This window comes from Tamandua tetradactyla, chromosome 14 (genome assembly GCF_023851605.1).
Source record: "Tamandua tetradactyla isolate mTamTet1 chromosome 14, mTamTet1.pri, whole genome shotgun sequence".
NCBI classification, from domain to species: Eukaryota; Metazoa; Chordata; class Mammalia; order Pilosa; family Myrmecophagidae; genus Tamandua; species Tamandua tetradactyla.
The window spans coordinates 48940106-48964863 of record NC_135340.1 but is presented as its reverse complement, the minus strand read 5'-3'; the positions used below and the strand labels follow the sequence as shown (position 1 = coordinate 48964863).

Here is a 24758-nt window from a genome sequence, read left to right as displayed (position 1 = left end):
GCAGAGATGTAAAGTAAAAGCCACTTGATTGTATTTTTTGCTGAAGAAACATATGACATGCATCAGTATAATTTTATGAAGGCTAATTTTAAGAAGCCCACGTTCTTAAAGAAACCTGTGGTAATTGCTTTTTATTTATTCTAAAGTACGAGAGGAGAATTTATTACCAATTCCTCAATTATTTCATTATACAGCACTAATAAACACATTTGACGTCTCAATTATGTTTGGTGAAGAATCATGGAATTTAATAAATAATTTTTGACTGAAGTGATTACTTACTTAAGCATAGAATATGCAGGAGGAACCTCGAATAATATTTTTTCTGGTGCCATATAATAAAATAATTGTGCAATTAGTAATAAACAGTGTGCAAGAATGACAAATGTTTTATTTAAACTTGGGGAACAAAGGTACATCACTTGTGCTTTTTCCAAGTGAACAAAACCTTATGGTATATTCATCAAAGAGGCTTTTTTATGCCTCTGGCAGCAGTGTTTTAAAGTAAACCCTTAATATCAGATCCCAATCCCCAGTTTCAATTTGCTTTCAATGGAAAGGACATTAGAGTTTATAAAATACTCCTTGATTACTTTTTTTGAAGGCCTGAAATCTTGACACGTCCGTGACTTGCTCACACGGCATCAATATACAGCGGTTGAAAGAGAAATACCCACCGTGGGCAGTGCCACGGTGACTTATGGAATCATGCCCTTGAGAAAAAGCCAGAGAGAAAAAAGGAGCACCAGACAGTGACAAAAATGAAATAGAACTGTCATCAGGTCGTTCTTCATAGTCCGTCAGGGAAACTATTAAAGATGTACAAAGAGCCAGAGAGCGCTTGGGCAAAGGTTGTTAAACCACCACTTTCAAGGGCAGGTCACCGCAGGCTGCTGGGGACTGCGCGTGGAAAGACAAGCCAGCGCTCACCGAGCATCCTGCTGCCTCTTACGTCCAGCCCACGCCGCGGACGACAGGCCGGGCTGCAGAGGCATCCGAGGTTTCCCATTCGGAGACAATATTGAAATGAAGGATTTAAAATAAACTGTAACGTAATTCTTAAGGACATCCTTTTCTAGTCGCGGATATTGTGGAGATTGTTTTTTGTCTGCTTCTGGAATTTGTTAGCAACCTGTCTGAAGTCCTTTGGGTCAGGCTCAAGCATTAGCTCTGGTTGTTGCTAGCCTGTGGTGCCTTGGTCAAATGGCTTAACTTCTCTGAGCCTCGGTCTCCTTATTTTTCACGCAGGGAAATTGTGAAGTCAGAACCTCCCCCCCCCGCTTTGTGCCTGCTATGTTTTCCTTATCCAATATTTCTGCCATCTATTCTCTATTCTCCTGATTTGAGAGTTTCTTAAATCCATTGGGTCAGATATGCTCTCCTGTTCAACACAGTGATTAGTTGGTCTGAAAGAAAGTTTCTGGTCTTTATGGGGATGTGGGTGATTTTCAGGAAGCTGCTTTCCTTGGGCCCCATCGCACACTCAGGCACACACATGCACACGCACACACGCATTCGGCACTGGGGTCATTCATAAAGCGTTTTCTAGAGGAAATGTCACTGTTCCTGGGGCTTTTGTCTACCCTTCAAATATTTTAGTAGTGAGACTATTACATGGAATGGGAAGAGTAGTTGATACCACACGTGGACATTTATAGGAGCTATTTGGGAAGGTAAGACCTTTTCCTTCTCTTCAGATCATACAACATAGATAGACCCTGTCATTCTGAAAAGACTTGGGGAAATTATCTAAAACTGAAATGAGTTCAAATATAACAGCGTATAAAACATGACCGACAAACACATTTTGTCGCTAAATCTCTTTATGATTTGAGGTTGAAAATAAAAGGAAAAGAAACGAATTGCAAAGAATTACTGTCAACTGCAAATGGGTAATAAAAAGACATCTTGGACGTAGAAGGCAATAGAGAAATATAATTCAACTTAGCACTGTCAAAAAGTTAGATTCAGTAATTAAATTTCTAAAGTTAACATGAGAATAATAGAATGAAATTCAAGTTTTATTGTGTTTTGTGTAAAAATGATGGTGATTTAAGTTCAAATTCTTTTTTGTTCATCTGCTTGTTTGAAAAAACCACTCATTACAGAGCTCTTCAAAAGATATTTTGCTACTAGATGCAGTTTAGAGGGTCTGCATAATCTGAGGAAAGAGGAAACCCTTCAAAGCTATTTGAGTGGATGGGAGACTTAGTAAGGTTTTCACACTAATGATTATAATAGTCTCCCTTTACCATCTGTCAGCTGATAACCATTTTAATTCTATCATGCTCTTATTTATCCTAGATTTTTTTTTCAAAGAGAGAGTACCACGTCTAAAATAATTTTTGTGTTCTATTCTAATGGACTTTCCAGCTTTAACTACACTATAGTTTAAGGGGGCATTTCAGAGGTATTTCTTTCATGATTCTCATATTGAAAATGTGCACTATAGACTTAAAATAATATAAGTATGCTATAGACTTACAGCAATAATGATAGTAATGATTTTTTTTTTCAGTTTCACTAATCTCTGATGCAGATGGGATATGTTACTTTATACCAGGCTTCCCCGCTATTTTTTTGGCAACCCAAAGATACGCTACTTCAAACAAAAAGATCCTATTACTCATAGCATTGGAAGACATGTTGTAAAATTCCATTTACAAACCTGGCTGCAAGCATAGCTACCACAAATAATATAATGCCAAAAACATCAATTTAAAAAGCATAATATAAAATGAGTAATTTCCTACTGAAGGGTGGTTTCAAAGCCTGCTGTAGAATCCAATTTTTCTTCGAAAGATCATCAGGGTTTCCTTCACCATGGCTGTCACTAAATACTTTTACAAGTGACTCAGAGGTTGTGTACTAAAAAAAAAAAGATATTTTATGGAGGAAACAGATTCTCACCTTTAGAAATTTCTATTCCAAAGGACATGTGAGATTAGGCATAAATAGCACTTAATTCATATGTTATAATTTCATTTGGTTTGGTTTTAGAGGAGAAGTGCTTTCAAATGTGTCCCTCTTTTTCATTTCCTAGTTAATAAAATGAATTCTTCTTTCTGCTAAAATAATTCAAGACAGATTGTTTTTCACTGCTCATTATGACCAAAAAGAGGGCCAGATACATTTAAGAAATTAGAAGAACTGTATAAGTCATTTCTCATTTCAATGATCGCTTAATATTGAAGTTTTATGTTGGTTAATAATATTGTCCAATCCTTTAGTATGCCAGAAATTGTATGGAAATGATAATAATAATGAAGAGGAAGAGAAGGAGGAGATGGCTGAGGAGTAGGAGGGGGAGTAGGGGAACTAATGTACTTTGAACAGGCATTTCTACATATATAACGTGTAAGTACTCTAGGAGGTTGCTACTATTGCTTTCCCCTTTTTTGCAAATGAAGAAATTGAGGACCAGCAAGTAACTTCTATGAGGTCCCACAATCAGTAAGCAACAGAATCAGGATTTGAACCCAGGACTTTTTGCCATTGGAACCTTTGCTCTTGATTCCTACATTTACAAATTGAAGTTACGAGGTGCTTTTTGTTTTTGAGTATATATTTATTTAACTCCAAGGTTAACTTTGTTTAGCAAGCAAGAAAGGATGGAAAGAGAAATTTAAGATTGAGTTGGGAAATGAGGGTTTGGATATAGAGAGACAATCAGTGTTCAAATATAAAACCCAAGTGAACTAAAAAGGAGAAACTGCAGCAACACATGTGGAGGGGCACTGGAAAAGAGGAAGAAGAGGAGAAACAGGAGAAGAAGGAGGGGCAGACAACCATCTACCTGGGATGGAAAGGGAGAAAAAAGAACAGAGTTGTACTGACAAAGATAGGAAAAGATGAGGACAGCAACATCAATTTGTTTTAATAATTTTAATGAAATAGGCAATGCAAAACCCTTGCACAATTTTGGTTAAGGACTACAATAAAAAAAGAAAGACATTTTAAACTGCTATGGAGCCTGAGATAGATTTTAAAAAATGGCATGAGTTGCAACAGATATTCTCCTTATAGTTCATTTTTCAAAATACCAAGATGGATTATAAATGTGCAAAACAAAAGAGTTTAACTCCAAATTCTTCTAGTTCTCTAACTGCAGTAACAGGGCTGTAACCAATTTCATAATTTTTGTTTAGTTTAAAAAAAGGGAAATAATTTTATCCAGATTAGTATTTCCATCTTTCAGCCCATGAAATATATGCTGTAGAGTCATTCTTAACTGAAAAGTCAAATTTCATTTGGGTGCACTGAAAAGCTATTTAAACAGTGATTCTGATAGATAGATTTAGGAGTTCCCCCACCAAAATGTAATAATACAGACTTTTCAGAATTCATTAGTTTAAAAAGATCAGAATTTCTTTAAATTATTTCTCTTCAAGGTTTTTTCTTATATATTTGGCACCCATCATACCTCTTCTATAGAAGAATCTAGCATAAGATGGCATCTGATTTAGCACAAAATGGTACATTACATAATTTTAGGCTTCATATGTCAATATTTTACGATGTTCAGTAAATGTCATCATGATTTCCAGATGCTTCACCACCTGAATCAAATTTAAATCATGGCAAAATCTTTGATACAGATGCTTGAGAAATAGAAAGGGGACACGTTCAAATATATCACTGCAGCCCAAACTCAGAGACTAACTTCTCTCCAGCCAGGCTGTCGAGTTGGAGGCTCACCTGAAAAATCTTCCCCAATAAGAGTATGTTCTATTCTCTTCTGTTTGTTTTGTTCAGCAACATTTATCTCTCTCTTCCCAGGGGCTCGCCATTTGGGATTTGAAATGCCCATGTCATACTCTGTACTGGGAGACAGAAGTGACAACTCGATTAAACCAAATAATTATTGGACAGCTAGTTTGTGCAAGGTAAAGTGCTCTGAAGTTTGCAAGGAAGTGATAAACACAATCAGTTTATAGCCAAGAAGACAAAATGCAATGCAGTGTAAAAATGACCAGGTTAACTTATAATATTCAATTACGTATAATGTTTAATAAGGGAATATCAGTTCAAGGGATAGTGAAAAGATATGCATATATGCATTTTGACAACAAATTGAGGCAGAAATATAGAGAGGAATAAAAGGGCTAAGTAATGAAAGAATAGTTGAAGGGAACATAGAGGGAAAAAGACAAGAGCAATGAAACAAGAAAACAAGTGCATAAGATTTGCACTTGACAAGGAAGGAAAGAACGAACACGTGACACCCCTTCCTGCCTTCCTTCCCATATGAGAATTTTCACTGCCTCATTACAAGTTTGGGTGCCTTTATTTTTTGGATTTCAAATTGAAATGCATCTCTCCATTTTCTTCTTGCTTTGGGCCAGCACTACCTAATCAGAACTAGTTTATATATTTAAAAAAGAAAAAATAAGTTATAAAGAATAGCAAGACCATATTTGTGTCATCTTTCCCTGCAAAGAGTTAGGAACCAAGTAGATCCTCAATGAACCTTGAATGAGTTAATTCGTTAACCAAATGGCTAAATATTGGGTCAGGCAAAAGGCTATGGTTTAGATATAAATATGTTAGAAAGAATTTTCCAAAGTGCATTCTGTAAAATATCAATTCTGTTATATGTACTGCTGGGTGGGACAGAAGCAGTTTCTGAGTTGAAATATATTGGAAAACATACCTACTAACTCCCTCTTAGACAGGCACTGTGCATGTTAGAGTTGCAGGTTTGCATTGTGGTTTTTCTAGTTTCAAAGAGGAAAAAGTTGTTTTGCATTAAGATGCCTCCATGTGAAAAAAACTGCGTTTTTATGACTGAAGTAGAAAAAGGAGGAATTTCATAAAACATAAATCTGATTTACAAATAATTATTTGATTAGTACATAGTTTATGGGTAAAATTATCACTCTATAACATTTAAGGAACACAGAAATCATGGAAATGAAGACTCTAGATCAGTCTTTATTTGCTTTAAAACATTCTATTTAATACCTAAAATGAATGTCTGAATTAATAAAATAATTTAAAATGATAATAAAATATATAAAGGATATGTCAAATACTATACATATAACCAGAAGATCATCCTCTTAACATGTGGAAGAGATCAAATACACAACATTCAATCCATCTTACACACCTGGCTAATTTGGACAATGACAATAAAATATCAAATTCACATCCTTTTCATCTAGCATAAGTGTATGTAGGGCACACTCAATGTTATAGAAACTTATGTGTGAATGTACTATCTGGAAACCGTCAGTTATCTTTTCGATTCTTGAAAACTGGGTGCATTTTGGTTGACAACAGAACACAGGTATTTCAACAAATTAAAAATTAACAGATGAATGTTCGATGGTAAGTAATGGGGGTCATTGGTCTCGATGCTTCAGTGGATAAGGTCAGAAGGCAATTTCTTCCAGCTTCCACTGTCTGTAGTACACTCCTAGCTGGTGAGATAACCATACTTTTTATTTTTGTAGTCCCCACTCCCTGGTTCAGTACCTGTCATAAATTCTTTTGAGAGTTTTTGTAAAGACGTAATTCTTTTGATTTTTTTTAACCAAAAACAAAAGATGTGTTTTGATTTTGTGTCTGCAGTGTATTTGGTATACACTCGGCGCTCAATAACTAATTGAATTCAACAATTACTTTCAATAGACCAAACAGAAGCTTGTTCAGACTATCCATCCCTTAATATTAGAGAGTACTGGTAAAAGTTCTTTGTGATTGTGCATTTCTGAAAATGTCATCACAGTGTCCTTCTGTGTTAATTAGGCACATCAGGAGACCCTATTTCTAGTTGCTAATTTGAGATATTTAAGAATTACAGGAAATGTTTGTGGAGCCCCCATAAAATCCAACTGCAAGTCCTTTCCTCTCCTTGATTACTTAGAAAGACTTGGAACACGATATGACATAACACCACAGTACCTTAAGACAGTGTTTACCAAACTTCAATCATTTGTGGGTCAATGTCATGATGATCAAATCCCCGAATGAACTTATAATTCATATGGCTTAGATGAATTGCCAGGTGTCAATAACTACTTTGTATTTATTCTAAGCAGCATTATCCATAAAATGCATTGAGTTCATCAAAATTTTTATGAATAAATATCTTTATATGCCAAACTTTATTCTCTAAAAGTTAATATAACAAGCAGAGCATTTCGTCTTGGTAACTTATATTCTGGAATAGATAAATTTTAAAAGTGTAATATGTCATAGGGGATATATGATATGTTTTGCTATAATAATTCTGCATAACAAAGCCCTTCAGAGCTGAGCGTGCAAAAATAATAAGCATTTATTTCTTCCATGAATCTGTGGGTCATTTATGTAGGCTGGAGTAGGCTGTTGACTGTCCTCAGATGCTATGACTGGGAGAATCAGGGTGACCTAGTCCTGCTCCAAGAGCCTCATCCTCCAACATGTACTCATGGAAATTACTAAAAGCGAGAGCCAAACAGAAATAAGCACAAGCTTTTTCATGCCTCTACTTGTATCACAACTGCTAACACCCCACTGGCCAAAGCGAGACACATGGCGAAACCCTGAGTCAGAGCGAGAGAGATTAAAGTCACATGGAAAGAGTGTGGATACAGACTGGGATAACAAATTGGGTTATTTTTCCAAATGACCTAATGTCTATGAAGAAACACAAAGTCGAGTACGTTTATAGAAAATGAAAGCACTAGTGAAGTGGCCAAATCAAGTCACATTTTGAGCAGAGACTAGAACTAAGGGACAGAGCTATGTGTTTAGTTAGGGAAAGAATATTCCAGAAGAGGGAATAAAATCAAGTCCAAAACCCTGAAGCCAATCTGTTTGGAATATTTGAGTAACAATGAGGAAGCCAACATGGCTGGAGTGGTGATAAGAGATGTAGTCACACAGGCGGTCAAAGGGAAGACCAAGCAGGGGGCTTGTGCACTGCGGCGAGGACATTGGCTTTAATTATGAGTGATGTGCGGAGCCATCCAGGGTTCTGAGCAGAGGACTGACACAGCCAAAACTTAGGTTTTCAACGCACCTCTCTGCTTCCCATGAGGAGAGTCAGTTGCAGGGAGACAATGGTAGTAGCAGAGAGGTCAGTCAGGAGACCATAGTTGAAATTTAGTAGCGACATGATGGGAGACAGATCACAAATGCAGTGTGAAGCTGCTGAGATTGGATGATATTTTGGATATATCTGAGAAGGTGATAACAGGGATTGCTGAAGCTTCAGGTTAAAATACTAATTGACTTTACACACAGTCAACATAGAAAGATGATAATAGATAATGGATAGATTTAATTTCAAATTAAGGCAGCTAGATGGAGAGATAGATTTAGGTAGATTCAATTACATGTTAAAATATATATATAATTAAAATGAAAATGATCTTTGTATCTCTTAAAATTATCTAACATACCTCAAGAATACGGCCAGCCAGATTAAAATTTTTGATGGAGCAAAAAGCTACAGACTCTTGAATTTTCTTGGTGACCCAAAATATAAACTATGATAGATTTATTTGTTTAGAACATTGGAAAATGAAAGTTCTCATCTTTTTCTTCCTTAGTGAGAAAGCGAATGTCTTCTATATCTTGATGATTTTCCTAGTATCCTAGTTTTTGCTGGCATTTATTCCTCGTATCAGGGAATTTTGTTCAGAGTGTTTAATAACCTAGATTTTGCTTCCTTGGTTTGTTATGTTCATAACTTTTGTAGCTGTCCAAGAGTTCTCCCTCGAACTGATACAAGCACACACCAGTCTCAAAATGATGAGCATCTACTACCATAATGAAAGGCATTATGTATATATGTAAAGAGAACAGAGTACCACCACCCCAGAAATGATAAGAATCTAAATATGTTTGGTTCTTACTGTCACTTTATTTTATGAAAATGAAAAGCAGTTTCACAGGTATTAAATTTTCATTTTTTGCCCCAGAAAACGTGAAATTTTCTATAAAACTTATAAATTTCCACAGGAACAACTTCATAAAAATGTATGGTCTTGCCCCTCAGGGTGCCTGCCTCCTCACTTACTTGAAATGAAAAGCCTGTGGTATTCATTGTTGGAAATACAGACAACAAGACAAATTAATCATGAAAATATTTGCAAAGTGAAAACAGTAAATGTTAGGACGTCAGCAGTGAGTGGCTGCTCAGCACCGCAGGGGGAAGTGCTGGTGGAGAGCTCCAACTGATGACTCACTTGGACTAAGCCAGAACTGATGCCCCACCTTCTGGACTAGCATAAACTATTCTCTGAAGGAATTAATTTTGACAGTCACATCGCCAAATATTTTCGGAATTAAAATAATTTTCCTTAAACATCTGCAAATGGCCTTGTGGTAGATAAGATTTTAAAAGTAGAACTGACATTTCTAGCCGGGCAGGGGGAGAGCTATTCGTTCTGGCGATGCTCTTCTCATCGGCATCCAAGGGATATTAACACCAGGCTTCGGTTTTACTTTACTGCACAGTTTTCAAATGAGACAAGGCATTTTCCTTTATTTTTTGTGAGTCATTTATAATGTCAATGGGAAGTCTAGGTATAATTTATAATGAAAGGTGATAATTGTTCCATTGAAGGATACGAAGTTAACTGGTTCTCTTGGAAAAGCATTGGGAAGGGACTTTGATGAGCCAAGCAATGGTTTCCGTGGGTGGCTTGGAGCCTGATGGCAGATTCTTCTGACCCCCGGACCTGAGAGCTGAAGTTGGAGGTACTTCAAGTCCAAACACCTCCCAACTTGTATCTCTACCATTCTTCTGCTCATTTGGGGTGGAAAGAGGAAGAAAACAATTTAGTGTGATGGCAAATCAAAGGCTCCTGATAGGACGAACAACATGTGTGGGGCCCAGTGTAAAAAGAAAACACGAGGCCCCTTTGGCAAATATGAAAAATTTTAAGATGGCAAGAGAATTAAGCCAAGCACAGGGCCCTGTGTGACGGCACAGGTTACACACCCGTGAAGCTGGACCAGGTCCTGGATATAAGAAGCGTAGTTTTCAAAGTAAGAATTTTATAACATGTTTCGGGTCAAATTGCCAACAAGATACGTCTTCTCCGGAGGGAGGGTACTGGGCAACCAATTCATTTAGATGGGTCTAGAAATGTATTTAATGGGCCTTTCTGAATTGGATGGTTTGAGAACTATAAAATGTTTATGCTGTCCTTTCATTTCCCGTTTAAAATGGCATCTATGGCATAGAATTAAAACCAAAATTAAATTCTCTAAATGTTAGAAGTCTTATTTCTCAAATGTCAAAGGTCATCAACAACACTAAGTTATACAACAGCCTCAACTGCACCTGTGATTATGACAGCAAGAAATACCCCGCCAAGAGAATCTGGCTAAATCCCCTCCCCTGCCTCATCTTCAATCATTCCCACATTTTCTGATCTTCAATAATTATTTTTAAGCATCTATTATATAACCATTTAAGATAGAAATTAACATAAACCAACAATAAAATTCAAACTCTCAAGAAGTAAATAAAATTACAAAATAGACAAAAGGAAAACAATACTTTTAGCTATGGAATTTGTTGCTTTGTTGTGAGATGGCTAAACTTCCACTGGTGTTTTTGCTTGCCCCAGGACACTGTGGCACTGAACTGATTTAAACAACAACAGGATTTATTCCATCACATTTTTGGAAGCTCAAAACCAAGGTATCTGCCTGCCATGCTTTCTCTTAAGTCTGCAGCATTGTGATGGTGGCTTACAGGCAATCAATCTCTGCCTCTGTCACATGGCCACCTGCCCCTTTGGGTCTCTCCTCCTTTAGCTTTTACTTCAGAGTCCAAATTTCCTTTGCTTATGTGAATCCAGAAATCCAACAGTACTCAATTAAGGCCTCGTTTCAATAGAATTTTTGAGGATCCTACTTACAAGTGGTTCATACTCACAACAGAACCAGGGTTTAGGACTTGAACATCCCTGCGGGACACATGATTCAACCCTCACTGACTGGATTTCTGATTTTCATTTAGTGATGACATATGATGATCTCTTGAGCATTCAAACCACTGAACACCACCAAGTAAAATATTTCAATAATTGCGGCTCTCTCACTATTTACAGTGATCAAGATCTTTTGGTGTGAAGAAAGATACTAATTTGTGAAGAGGAAGAGGAAATTTTTATTTCGCTCTTTTGTAATGAACTAGCAGTAAAAAAAAAAAAAAATGAGGCATAATTTCTCAATCAGATGCCCCTTCGCATATACAATCAGCTCAACACCATCAATATTTTCACTGGAATCCAAGATGGGCAGAACCCTTAAGTTGCTCACCTCTTCCTCCTCTTCCTTGTTATTTAGTTTTCAAGGCTGATGCTCATGACCATATTATCCTGTTTTCACCCAAATGAAAGGCTTCAGGAAGGAGGAAGAGGAGACAGTACGATATTTCCTCGTTCTCTCCTCTAACGACTCCTCTGATTAAGGCCTGCATTATGGGTTCTCGGCAGTCAGTTCTTCATTGCCTGCATTCTAAATCCTCTGGGGTAAATCTTGTTTTCAAGTTCTGCTGGAATGATTAAGCTTTACATACTGAGACAATTACCTATCTCTTGTTTACTTTTCCTCCCCATGCAGCCTGCCACCCAACAGGAGACTTTTCAAACCCCCTAGATCACATTCTCCAACCAATAGAAAATGCGAAAAGTGAAAAAAAAAAAAAACCTAATCAGTTCAGTAAATTCGAGTTTTATTTGAGCTGATTCATCATATGAACTGTCGGTGTGCTTCAGCACACAACAGGGAGCAGGAAAGGACTTTGTGTAAGGAGGTGGATGAGGAAGTTGCACAACTTTCAGCTTCTCCAGCATAAGTGCATCACTGAATGGTTTCATAATGGAGTATGTTATACTACTGCCAAAAAAAGACCTACCAATTAAAGAATGATAGAAAGCAGGAAAAAAGTCACAATATCTGGAACTATCCTAATTCACAAAGCAGCATTATCAGGAAACTCTGAGACATTGTATACAAAATTTTACTTACATTAAGCTTGTAAAAGTTCCTTTTCTGCTGAAGATTACTTATGTTAGCTTTCTCTAACTCCTCATGAGATGTTTGTCTGAGTAGAAAAATGTGTAAAAGCCAAAGGGAGAAATCAGCAGTCAGAACAAAGGAAGCAGTCTCTGTCAACAGTCTCATTTTTACAATTGCATAAGTTTAAATATCATGCAAGTAGATCAAAGACCGCAATATAAGAACCAGGACTATAAAGCTCCCAGATGAAAATGAAGGGAAGTATATTCAGGATCTTGTGTTAGGCAATGATTTCTTGAACTTTACTCCCAAAGCACAAGCAACAAAATAAAAAATACATAAATGGGACCTCAACAAGATTAAAAACTGTGCAAAATTTATCATGAAAATATAAAGACAACCAAATCAATTAGAGAAAAGATTTGGAAACCACATATCTGAAAAGGGTTTAATATCCTGAAATATAAAGAAATCCTACAACTCGACAATAAAAAGACAAACAATGGAATTGAAAAAAAAAGGGCAAAAAACTTGAATAGAGGATATAGAAATGGCTGAAAAGCACATGAAAAGATGCTCAACATCATTATTTATTAGAGAAATAATAACCACAATGAGATACCATTTCATACTCACTAGAATGGCTACTATTAAAAAATCAGAAAACTAGTAGGGTTGGAGAGGGTATCATGGGAATATAAAATGGTGCAGCTGTTGTGGAAAACAGTTTAGCATTTCTGCAGTAAGCTAAATATAGAACTACCATATGACCTGGAAATCCCCTACTAGGTATATATCCTAAATAATTGAAAGCAGGGACTCAAACAGATATCTGCACATTGATATCATAGTGGCATTATTCACAATTGTCAAAAGATGAAAGTAACCCAAGTTTCCATCAGCAAATGAAGGCTGAGCAAAGTGCGGCATATACACACAATGGAATATTGTTCAGCATTAAAAAGGAATGAAGTTCTGGTTCATGCCACCACGTGGATGAACTGTGAAGACATATTGAGTGAAAGAAGCTGGACTCAAAAGAACAACTATTATAGGATCTGATGTGAAAAAATTAGAATAAGCAAACTCGTAGAGTTAGAATCTGGAATATAAATTACCAGGGGCTGGATTGGGGGTAGGGAATGGACATTTAAATGTTTAATTTGTGCAGAATTTCTAGGTAGATTGATTGTAAAGTTTTAGAAATGGATGGTGATAATGGTAGCGCAACAGTGAGAGCATGAACAACACTGAATTATATACGTGAATGTGTCTAAAAAGGGGAAATTTTAGGTCATCTTTTTTCTGTACTAGAATAACAATTAAAAGATAAGATATAGGACTACACAATGCAGTGAACTTTATTTTGATGATGGACTGTGGTTAATACCTCAATTATAAAAATGTTCTTTCATGAATTGTAATAAATATACCAAACTAATGCAAGTTGTTAATCATAGGGTGGTATATTGGGGGAAAAAAATAATACACCGTAATGTAAAGCATGTACTATAGTTAATCACAGTTGTAATATTCTTGCATCAGTTGTAAGAAAGACACTGCACTAATGCAGTGTTATTAATGGGGGGGGCATATGGGAATGTTATATTCTTTACATGATATTTTTCTGTAAACCGACAACTTCCACAATTAAAGAAAAAATTAAGTGAGACAAGCACAAGACCCTTGTCTAATTTGTTTCCTGTCCTGAACTCCTTGAGGGGATTATACTGGAGAAGTAGAGAGAAGGAAGAGCCTTTAGAGGGGATGGCACAGGAGCGTTGCCACAGTGAGCTTGAAGGGTGAGGGACATTTCCCCACGTGAGGAAGGCAGCAGTGGTTTGGGATACATTGAGGGTGGTGCTTCCTCCCTTCACAGAACCTTAAAGAGGGGACAGAACTTCAGAGGGAAACGACTGTGTGATTGAGGCTCCGCAGAGATTTCCTGCCTGGGGAAGTAGTCGCAGCCCGCCCGTCAGGGACCACGTGCGGTTGGACCTAGACTGTGTCAGTGGTGACCAGAGACCAGAGAGGTCACCACCCATGTCTGCTCTGCATAGATATCCAGAACACTGTCAGCATCCTGGGTTGGCTAGGCAGATCCCACCATGATTAGATTTGGTAGGACAGGACTATCTTCAGACTTAATTTAGTTTAAGGACTTAAGTTTGTTAAGTAAAATGTAAATGTATTAAAGTGGGGAGTCCAGCATTGCCAATTCTGTTGTCTTTCCACAGCACTTACTGCTCACAAAGTTTGCATTTAGTTGGATCTCATTTGGGAATATTGAGTAGAGACATTGCTCTGTTCACTTGTCGCAAAAGCAAACTCCAGCCCCTGTCTCTTAGTATTTGATTCTATAGCCACGGAGTACAAAATGTTTCTAGATTACTAGATCAGCCAGCTAATAACAGAGGTCTATAATGCCCATATGGCCAGGGCTGAAAGCACAAATGGCTCTCATGAAGCAGGAAGTTGACAGCTTTCTTTGATGGGGATAATGGCTTATAAAGTACACCAGAGGAGGCTGCAGAAATTGTTTAAAAGTCCAAGTGCTTATTAGATTTTCTAACTCCTTGAACAACTTCTAATATTTTCTAGACACACATACCCTCTGCCTTTTGATGGTGAAACATAGCAATTTTATTGTGTTGCTTCAGAGCAGGAAAATTTTCATGAACTGTGTTTCAGTAAAAATCTTTGATCCCCAACTTAAATTAAGCTGAAGCTAAGAAATAGCTTACATATTTACATATGGTATTTCAACATTACATTTAAAAAAAAAAAAAAACCAAGTAGGTGTCAAACAGAAAAAATCCCTCTTGCTAATTTCTCATCTCCTTTTCATCCTCTTCTCTCTTCAGTACATAGACCTCAAAGGAACACCGTAAAACAACAAATTACTGTGGGGTGCAACTCCTACTTAATAATGACATCCTGTAAGTTAGCAAGAATCTGCCAACATCTGCAAGCTCCTCTACAGAGTTGTGAGCCAAAGTTAAAAATCATGTGTGACAGTGCTGTGGAAAATACAATTGATTCCAGTCTGACTGTGTCAGTTACAAACAGAGACAGTATTGATGATGCTGAGCAGTAATCTTATTGGGCTTGGACCCAACTGAACATTGGTCTTTGTCAACTCATTATTCCTCTATCTGAGGGAGTTCTGCAGATTGATCCTGCCAGCACCTCTTGATGTGTCTCACAAATCATGGTTCTCCTGTTGGCAGGCAGATTTGAGTATTGCACGGTAATTGCTGGGGCATTTTTCCCTTCTCTTCCCACCTTATTTCTTGCCAGAAGACAGTAACTACATATTGCAAGTTATTATCATATGAAAGATCAAAAAGGTCGTGACAAGACAAAGTAGCTGAGTCTGCAATCACCATAATGCCAAGAGCTATGGACACTGAACAGATGGTTTTGGATTGGCAAAATAGAGTACTAAATCATTTTTTCCCTAAAAATGATTAATTAGAGGAATTCCCTGAACTTTTCAGTAGTTCTGCAATGTTGCTAGTATGAGAGTTCTGTTCTGCGGTCAAAGAGTCTAGTTTGGATGATTAGTGTTGTCTCCGCATTTTTAGCAAGTTTACAAAGTATATTGTCTGTTAAATAGTTAGGCTCTGGAGAGGGTGAGGGACATGACACTGGACATAAAATTGGGGGACTAATGCCATTGTCTTCTGTAATCTGATTTGCCCTCGCAGGGCTAATTTGAGATTACCCCATAGACATGAAAAGTCTTCAGAAATCGAAACAGTTAATTCACTAAAGCAATAAGATACCAAAGCCTACATGAACTCTGTTCCTATGTGAATTGGTCAGGATAAAGTCAGGCATTTATAACTGCCATAGTTAGCTTCCTTTTGGGATCAGAGCCTATTCCAGGCAATGTGTATCCATGGGTTTATGAGATTACCTAGCTAATTGAAGGGAAACAGCGCCAAAGATGATCTAGAATCATGTGGTTTCAGATGTGTGTTTGGCATCATATAGTCCTTATGAATAGGACTACTCATAAGGATTTTTACAAAGTTCAAGGAATTCTTATTTTTACCCAAGGAATTCTTAACACTTTGAATAGATAATAAACATTTAAACTCCAAACTTCTAAATAATCAGTAAAGGAAGTTTCACAAGCCTATGCCTTCTGTAGTTTAATTATTGGTGTGATATTTACACTTGTGCAATATTTACACTCCTGTCTTTTCCTTTCAACCTGCGCAACTCCCTTTGGGAATTCTTGTAGGGTAGGTCTTTTGGTGTCAGACTTTCTCAGTTTCTGTTTAATCTGTGAATATTTTAACTCTCCAACATTTGTGAAGGACAGTTTTGCTGGATAAGGAATTTGGGGCTGACAGTTTGTCTTTTTCAGTACCTTAAATATATCATACCCCTGATTTCCCAGTTCCATGGTTTCTGATAAGAAATCTGAACTAAGTGTCACTGAGGATTCCTTGAATGTGCCAAATCACTTTTCTCTTTCTGTTTTCAGAATTCTCTCTTTGTCTTTGGCATTTGACGTTCTGCTTAGTATGTGTCCTACAGTGGATCTATTAGGGTGTATTCTATTTGGAGTACGTTGAGCTTCTCGGAAATGTATATTTATGTCTTTCATAAGAACTGGTAAATCTTCTGCCATTATTTCCTCAAATATTTTTTCTGTCTTTTTTCCTTTTTCTTCCCCTTCTGGAATATCTATGACACATATCTTTGTACACTTCATGCTGTCACTTAAATCCCTGAGGCACTTCTCACTTTTGTTCTATTCTTTTCTCTATTTGTTCTTCTGACTGTATGATTTTAATAACCCTCTCTTCTAGTTCACTGATTTTCCCCTCCCTGTTCAAATCTGTTATTGTATGCTTCTAGTGTACTTTTAATGTCCATTATTTTCCTTTCATACTCATAATTTCTGTTATGTTTCTTTTTAAACTTTCAAACTCTTCTTCATGGACTCACATATTATCTTTTTAATATCCTTTAGTTCTACATACATATTTTCCTTCACCTCCTGAATTGCCTTAGGAGATTTGTTTGAACTTCTTTGATTAGCTCTTCTAAATTCTGTATCCCCTTTGAAGTTTTAATTTGTTCCCTTAACTGACATATCTTCAAGCTTCTTAGTATGGCTTGTAATTTTTTGCTGATGTCTGGGCTGGACATCTGACTGTATGTGCTAACTCTGAAGGTCAGTTTTTCCCTTTCATCTAGGATTTTACTGTTGACTGGTTTTGTGTTAAAGTTCTTCTTTGATATTAGGTCCAACTTATTCTAGCCTGTACTCAATTGTTTAGATTATCTCAGCTCTTCTTTATCTGTTTTTTTCCCCTGGATCTGTGGTACTGTTTTTATGATTGCACTTTTAGTGAAATCGTTTCACCTCCAGGAGAAACTTCCTTTGCTCTGTCCCTTCTCTGGGAATCTTGATGTGTTGTGTTTGTTTTTGGGTTAAATTTTCTCCCCAGCTCCTATGATTTCTTTAAATACCCCCTCTCACCAATATCCCCTTTTTCTTACACTTTTCCATTCTGGGACCTATCCTGTCTTACAGCTACTTGGTTCCCCATCACATATTTTTTTCTCTGTGAGGCTTTCCTGCCTCTAGTTTCTTCCACATTAGAGCACCCCACCCAGATGGGGTCAATCTAGAAATGTGGATCAAGGTTTGTTTTGCAGTTAGGTAGTCTAGCTAGCAGAGAGTAGATTGAATATGTGAACCTCTTGCCAATAATTCTGTAGCAGTCTCTCATTTTCTCTCTCTCTCTCTCTCTCTCTCACCATTTTGTATGTAGCATGCCTCAGTGGCCCTGGATCTCTGCAGACTTGAGTCTCTGTGCCTGGATATGCATGAGGTTCTAACACTGCTGAGTGGCTCTGCATCCATGGCAGGAGAACCCCAGGCCATGGTGCCTCTGTGACTCCCAAACTGTGTGGGTCTAGTGAGGGGGAGAGGTCCAGGCTAGGTGGTATGGGAAGAAAAGTTCCTATCTGATTCTTCTTCTTTTTCTTCAATTCAGCATTTTTGGCATTCTTCTTCAGTTTATAGTGTCCTTCAGAGTCCTAAGCAAGTAGGATTTTCCTTTCATTAGTTGATTTTGAGGGGGAATTTTTCCAGGGAATGTTTTATTTTGCCACGTTGATGACATCACTTGGCTTGCTTTTATTTTGACTTCATCACAAAGGGCTCAAAAACAAAATGTCACACTACTGTCTCAAAATGGGGTTCAAAAAATAGAACAAAGCACAAATTAAAATATTAATAAACTAGTCCATTCCAGCTGCAGCTAGGTGGGCTTGGAAGAGTCATGGTCCCTTTGAGCCTCAGTGTAATCCAAAATCTAAAATAGAAAAGATATTTCTAAACGGTAGAAAAATAATACCTGTGAGGATCAATGTAGGGCTGGTATATGAACTAGTTTGTTGCTGCTAAAATATTAGTGGTTATCATATCAATTACAGTGATTGTTTAATTTTCATTATTAATTGCTTAATGTTCCTTGCAAAGCAGATAGGAATTTGTAATTTGGGCAGCAAAAATAGTAAAGAGTTTCTTTTTATTCATACACTTTATGTCTCACAGATTTAAATATAGTCTGGACAGTTTTCTACATTGGAAGATAATGGGGTTGTGGGTCCCATGCTAACTAAAATCCCTGGAGACATTCCCAAGTCCTTATTTTCAGCACTCCCTTGGTAGCCTATGAAATACTAGTGGCTTCATTAGGCAAACTCCAGAGGAGCAGCCCCATTCCTAGGGGTCTCCCTACATCATCCTAGCCTTAAATATTAAAGCACCCAGGGAAATGTAGGGGTTGACAGGAATCTGTGCTCATGTGTTTAAATCTCTGTAGATTCAGTGTTGAAGACTTAAATGACCCTGGATGGTGTGTGAATAAATGCCAATATTTGGGGTTAGCTTTATATATATTCATTTAGTTTTAAACATACTAACGCATCCCTCAGTGAAAATGAAGCACCTGTCAGGTACAGCACCAACCGTGGAAGTGCTTCCATAAGGAAACACTTACTTTAAATTCGTTAATATATAGTTTGATACCAATTTGGTCATGTTTATGTGTCAACTTGGCCAGGTAGTGGTACCCGTTTGTCGGGTTGGGTAAGTAGTGGCCTGTCTGTTGCTATGAGGACAGTTCATGAACTTAAATTATGATCACGTGGGCTGCATCCACAGCTGAATGCATTTGTAATGAGCCAAGGGGAGTGTTTTCTGCAATAAGTGATGATCAGTCTAATCACTGGAAGGCTTTTAAGGAGGATTCAGAAGAGACAGACTCTCTTCCTGCTTCAGCCAGTGAGCATTCCCTGTGGAGTCTGTTCAGACCCTTCATCGGAGTCATCAGTATCACAGCCTGCCCTATGGATTTTGGATTCTATGTTTCCATGGTTACATGTGACATTATCTATGGATATTTCCTGCTGATTCTGTTTCTCTAGAGAACCCTAGCTAAGACAGATGCCTGATTGGATAGATAGCACCAAGTCTTGGTTTGTTTGACTATCACACAGCAGGATTTTATGGTTTAAGAGTACCAAACAGAGGAGGAATATATCATCATATGAAGGGGAAAGGAAGTCACAGTATAGATGGGGTCCAGAGGGTTGGGGTAGCATTGCTGACTGGAACAGGTAGACACCAAAGCAGAAGGTTTTGCATATGTAGGAGACAGAGGCTGGTCCCAGGCACCAGGTAGAATTGCAACTAAAGAGAGGAAATGATAGAAAAGGAAAAACAAAAATTTTGCCACAAAATTCTTGCCAGAGACTTTCTCCAATTCTCACTCAATTCAACAAAAATTAATGAAGCATAGGCTTTGCAGACATATTTTCTACCCATAAAAGGGGGACTACCTTGTCTGGACTAAGTATTCAAACACTAGGAATTATCTACCTAGTCTGTAGCCAAAATCCACCATTTATTGGCTATAAACTCACATTATTTACATCCTCTAAGCCTTAGTTTCTTCATCTGCAAATGAATAATAGTATCTATTGTGTAGATAGAATAGTTTTAAGTACATACCTTATGTTATCAGGTCCACTGATAACATAAAGGAAAGAAGCAACAATCTTCCTTCCACTATTCTTGTGATGATAGGATATAGGAAGATGGGTTAGCAAAGGGCACCATGCAGGAGATACCAGACCCAGGCTCACTGCCAAGTCTGTCTCTTGATGGAAGAGCCCAAAGTGGAAATCGTATTTTAAGAGCTCCGCTTGCCTGTGAGGTTGTTTCCATGATCCTTAAATGTTTTTCCCTATAAAATTCCACTAATGGGCCACTGTAATAAGGAGTACAAAGAGGATACAACTCTTACTCATGAACTGACATTTACAAATGTTCCCTTCCTTTCCACTTTTTCCTGCTTTTCCAGATCATGAGAGCATGGATTAGAAACAAGATTATTCCGTGACTCACTCAGTCTCTTGTTAGGCTGAGAGAATGACCTGCTGCAGCAGTAGTTCTTAAACTATAAAGAGTCACAAGACACATCTGGAATTTTTTTTTTTAATGCAGATTCTAATGCCTCTCAACTCTAATCTTTCAGGTCTTATTTTCCCCTGTGAAGTTTCCAGAAACTACTCCAGATCCTAGGATTAAGAATTATTGCCTCTTCATCCTTGTCTTGCTGCTACTTAAACTTCATCATTTCCTACATGATTTGCCAAATATCATGACCTGGTTAGGTAGAGTTTTCCTGAGGATAAATAACATTCCAGAACCTCAGGTTTACCAGACACTATGAATATTATAATAGAACAGAGATCTGCACATTATAAAAACTTAATGTTATTGAAAAGTAAAATAATGAATACCATATTGTTTATATGCACTTTTGTATTTTTCTGAATAACAAAAAAGGAATCAAATTTTGTAACATTTTGTCTTTTGTTACATGTTTTACTTAAGTAAATTTACTACTCCTTCTCCAATTTCCTATATCTGCTCTATACCCTACCTGTTTGATATTGTCACAACTGGGAAAAAGCTAGAAAGGGAAGAGAGAGTAAAGTAGTCTATTTATTTCTTATTTTCTGTGTAGTTCAATAGTCTCTATCCAGCCAGTCTGCCCTTCCTCCAACTCCCCCTGGGTCTGAGAGGGAAACTTTCGGCCTGTATGTCCCTCAGTTCTCTTCTGCATTGCATGAACTGCCAATATTAACAATTAGAGAATGTGAACTTTCCTGTAGATAGTAGCTCTGTGTTTCATTTTAGGATGGGAGAGTTTAAGAGCATGGCTCTGGAGCCAGTGTGTCCAGATTCAAATCATCACCTTGCTATTTATTAGCTGCTGGAGACCCTTCTTTATCTGATTCCTCATTTTATAAACTGGAGAAGATAATAATAGTGCAGGTCTCACAGGAATCTGTAGCATTAAGTGAATGCAGAGCACCCGGAACAATATCGGGACGTGGACAGCCACAATTAATGTTAGTCATTTTATGAGAAAATATAAGTGCTGGGTTAAGAAATTAAATATTTTATATATGGTGAAGCCTCATTATGGATATTAAATGTTATTATTTATTAAAATGCTAAATTATGCTTTAAAATTAAAACCACTAACAAATTACATTTAAATAATTTAGAGCTCAATAATATGGAAAAAGGATTTCAAGGAGGAATGTATTTAAAATATATTTTTTAATTCAACAGGAAAAATACTGAGTTATTTCAGTTAATTGGGACAGACTAAAAGCAATTGGGAGGAGAATGAAGCAGACTCAGAACCACAGACAAGAAAGAATTCCAAGCTGTGAGATAAAATATACCATTTAAAGAAGTTGATAAATGGGTATGAGGATGGGCATCTTTGGATCTAATACCTCACAATGGGGAATGTAGGGTGGAGCTTCAAGACCCATGATCAGTGAGATGGGAAAATCGAGGTAATGGCAGTAGAGTTATTATCTTAGACAGATGGGCATTGAAGAGATCTGTGAACAGGCAATGGAGAGCCTACAACAGGGATATAAGATCAAACTCTTGTCATTGGAAGGGAAAGCTCACAAGAAGGAAGGGTCCAAATCTGTTTTATGATACTGAGGCAGGAACTTGAGTCTAAGGGAGAGTAGAGATGCAGCCATGAGAACTGGAGCATAATTTTGTGTCTAGTCTAAATAGCAGTGATTTAATAACTGGCTCCCTGGGGAAAGCCTTAATTTGTAGAGTTTGCTCATTTCTGTAGCTCAAGTACTCCCAATGTGGCTGATTCCAAGCTATCTATGTGATATCAACAGCTTGCAAAATTCCTAAAAATTCAATCTTCAGCTCTCATGGCCAGTACAAATCATCTACCAGCACTCCACTGGAGGCTGATTTTCAGAAGGCACTGGAAGCAAGAGGTCAAAGAGAGATAAGGAGTCAGCATAGAGGCTGAAACCCCAAATGGTGAGCTGGCCTATTATCCGTTATCCTGAAGGTCAAGTTTGATCCAGGGACATTGGGCAAGGCTGAGATGACCTGAAGGACAAAAGTCTAGGCCCCGTGAAGAGAAGAGAAACGTGCAAACTTGACACAGCTAGGCTGACTACACTACGGTCTCTGCCATACTACTTTATCAGCGCAGCCTGAATTGGAAAACATGAAACTATGCAATCTTCTGCCACCAACAGTGGATGGCCCACCAGTTCAGAATCAACACAGGGAGTGAGTCCCAGCAACCCAGACTCCCCAGTGGAGACTTCCGTGACAGAGATTATGAACTGATAAATGCTCTTCCAAGAAAGGAAAAGTTACCTCATTTTCTCTTCTAGTAAATTAATGCACTCTCTTCCACAGTGAAATCTAAAAACAATAGCAACATAAATGGTTAACGACATTTGAGTAAATGGTACATGACTATGTGACTGGCACTGCTCCAGATGCATTACTTTTGTGTTCTTTATTAATCCTTACCTGTGAGGGTTGCAAGCATTATTCACTGGGCTGCAGTGCTCCATGGAGATGCCTGAGAAAGAATCACCTGGGAAGGGAAGATCAGATCTAGTGGTTGGGGCTCTGCATCCTCTTCTCTACTTCCAGAGATCAGTCCATGCACATCCATTTATACATTGAAGTTCCATTTTCGATTCCTCGTCAAAAAGGGGTTCGTTCCATTGATCAAAAAGAAATGTCAAGAACAACCAAATCTTAAAATAATTCTCTTTGTTATAATTTTTAAAACAGCTTCTAGGTTTTTGCTCCCATTATTTAAAATTCATAAAATCTATCTCAAGCAAAATAAAAATCACCCATAAACGTACTTCCCCAAGATAACTACTGTTAGACTTTTGTTGTATACCCTTCCATATGTTTTTTCCTATATGTGCATATTAACTAGGTTTTATTTTGTACGTTAAATAGCAGAGAAAATTTATATTCACCCAGCGTCGTGCAGCTGAGCAGGGATTCTAACCCAGATCTGTCTCCAATGTTCCTGTCAGGAAAATAGACAGTAACTTCATTCCCGGGTACAATGTCCATATAAGTTGGTGCCTTTGTCTTCCTGTGAAATCCAGTGGTACAACTGGCTGTGGCATTCAAGTCTGCCTAGCTCATCACTTATATCCAGACAATTGTCCCTTAGAAGAAGAGGCCCCTCACTAAATTCCAAAAATATATAGTACAAATTCATGGGGAGGGAGTAGACCAGGTAAATAGCTTACACCCAGCCCATGGGTTCTGATGGTTCTTAAATGTTAGCTCTTCTTTAGGCCAGGCTTTTATCATTAAAAAGGGATAAGAACTTGCCATAAACTGAAAGATTTCACGAGCAAATAAGTGCTAGCTTACAATTTCAGAGTCAAAGAATATTACAATTAAATTAAAATAGACAATTAACCTAATACATTTCGAATTTGGTTAATTGTTTGAAATTCAAAAGGACCCCAGGATATTTTTCACTTGAAACACAGAAATTAAAAATTCATACTAAACAGGCAGAGTTTGCCCTCAAGGTTGAAAGCATTAATCATCATGCATCTAACTGTTAGCTGTAAAAAATCGTTTTTTCTTCTTATTTAAAGGGAATTATTTAGTGAAAGAATTTTTAACTTCTCGGCTTTCTGGAGCAGAGGCGGGGCAGAGGTAACATGTGGTGGCAGATGCCTGGTTCCTCTGTCCCCACTGCTGCCTTATCTGCAAGCAGCTGCCTTCGATATACAGGGGAGCTCCCGGCCCAAAAGAAGAAGCACAAAGCTCAGAGTCTCCTAGGAATGTAATTGAAGTTAGTTACTAATTCATGAAGTGCTTGGACTTTAACAGTCTTCCTAAAAAGAAGGCTCATGTAACCCAAGTAAACAGAAGCTCAGGTGAATCAGCAAAGATGAGTCTTCATAGAACTCTAAAACTTCTGTGACTCCATAGTATCCAAAAGACCATTAAGCTGGAAGTAAAAGCTTTAGGAAAAAAAATGTATCTTTTCATGGGAGGGACTGGATTATTTAATAACAGAAAGGAAATGAAATAAACCAAGTATATTTTATAGCCTATTTATGTTGCTTTCTGATGTTAGGTGACCAGCCTATTACACTGTTACATCTGGGCTCTTAAGTTCTGAAATTTTCTTAGGTGGGCTCAAAAAGTGTTCATCGTCTCAGAATTTGGGGTTAAAATTTGGCTTACACCAGACAAGGGACAGTCCAGATTCTCTTTAAAACTTTCTGGCTCTGGACAACATCGTTTTCCTACAGTGTTGTGAATGATAGTCTCTCCCTAGAGAAGTATTTGGAAAAATGCCCACTGTTAGTTGGATTTTATGTTTTTATGTTTGCCTTAG

The 24758-nt window shown here is 37.6% G+C and overlaps 1 long non-coding RNA gene across 1 annotated transcript in view; it reads left to right on the top strand.

Moving 5' to 3' along the window:
* Positions 1-4637: 4637 nt before the first annotated feature.
* LOC143655883 (uncharacterized) overlaps positions 4638-24758 on the top strand; it is a 99124-nt gene continuing 79003 nt past the window's right edge. The window contains exon 1 of the long non-coding RNA XR_013162332.1: positions 4638-4886. This is a non-coding gene — a long non-coding RNA (uncharacterized LOC143655883). The remainder of the gene's footprint in view (positions 4887-24758) is intronic.